Source organism: Aethalodelphis obliquidens, unplaced genomic scaffold, assembly GCF_003676395.1.
Source record: "Aethalodelphis obliquidens isolate GAN/ISIS:26980383/991018 unplaced genomic scaffold, ASM367639v1 scaffold90, whole genome shotgun sequence".
NCBI lineage: Eukaryota > Metazoa > Chordata > Mammalia > Artiodactyla > Delphinidae > Aethalodelphis > Aethalodelphis obliquidens.
Window position 1 is genome coordinate 1,568,943 of NW_020838034.1, and position 659 is coordinate 1,569,601.

Consider the following 659-nt stretch of genomic DNA (forward strand, 5'->3'; position numbering starts at 1 on the left):
GGCTGCGGAGACTAAACGTTTCCCTGTCTCCAGGAGACGCCCACCAGGTTCTGTGGCTCTTAAAGGCCCTAGAATTTCTCACCGAATTCTAAGGTTCCGGAGGGCTTTTGCTGTATCTTGGAATTCTTTATCCAGTTGCAAAGGGATAGGTATGTCTCTAATCTCCACATTTCACAGCAGAGGGATTCGAAGACACAGACCCCAGACAGGCTGTGGGTGAGGCGGTGGAGACAGAAGCAGAACCTCTCGTCCAAGGACATCTCCGAGGAGACTTCTGGGAGGAGAGAGGTTCATCCAGAGCACACTTATGGCCATCAGACCTCATCAGAACGGAGCAAAAGGGCAAAAAAGGAAACTACCCCACACCAGTGAGTCAGTCACCAGAGACCCCGACCCTTCCCCGTGACTCCCAGCGGCTCCCAGCCCCCACTCCTCTCACCCAATCTCTCCTCCAGGACCCCAGCACCTTCCCCCACTTTGGGGTCCCCCAGCCTCCACCCCCTCATCCAGTGCCCTCCTCCGGCCTAGCCCTTTCTTCTTCTCTCGCTCATGTCTGCCCCACTTCCCCAGGGTCCCTCATCCTCCTTCAGGATCCCCCAAGTTCCTGCCACCCTCATCCGGGTTCCCCCAGCCTCTACCCCGCTGCAAGCCCCTAAACC